Source organism: Limulus polyphemus, unplaced genomic scaffold, assembly GCF_000517525.1.
Source record: "Limulus polyphemus unplaced genomic scaffold, Limulus_polyphemus-2.1.2 Scaffold302, whole genome shotgun sequence".
In the NCBI taxonomy this organism is placed as follows: domain Eukaryota; kingdom Metazoa; phylum Arthropoda; class Merostomata; order Xiphosura; family Limulidae; genus Limulus; species Limulus polyphemus.
The window spans coordinates 521,930-522,510 of record NW_013665912.1 but is presented as its reverse complement, the minus strand read 5'-3'; positions in this window follow the sequence as shown (position 1 = coordinate 522,510).

The window sequence follows — 581 nt, the reverse complement described above, 5'->3', positions numbered from 1 at the left end:
CATGTACTGCATGTCCTGCACCATTCTTCCACATCTTGCCTCATACCTATCCAGTAAAATCTCTGCTGCAGGTGACTCAATGTCTTCGTAACTCCGAGATGTCCTCCTGTTAAACTATCATAGGACTTTCTCGGTATAATTGTTTGCCAGGTCGTCACTTTCCCATCTCCGGGGAAGAATACCATCTTCAAGCTTCAACTGGTCCTATTGTGCCCAACAGTTCTTTGTCACAGGGCTTAGACTAGACACCTCCTCCCAAGCAGGGTGCAAAACACTTGCTTTTAGAAAATCAATTATTGGCTTCAAATCCTGGTCTTTCTCCTGCTCTGCTTTAATATCTATACCTGGTTCCATTTCACCATCATCAACTCCTTCAGTCACTTTGACTTCAGTTTGATGACACCTGGTTAGTCCAACCTCTCTTTTAACAGTTACTGGAACTTGGTCTTTGTTGTTCCCAAATGTCATTTTATCAAAATTAATTACAAACTTCGTCGGTAGTAAGTAGTCCAACCCTAGTATGCATGGATCTTCAATGTCAGCCAAGTATACCTTGTGTCTGTCCTTTATGCCCATGAGCT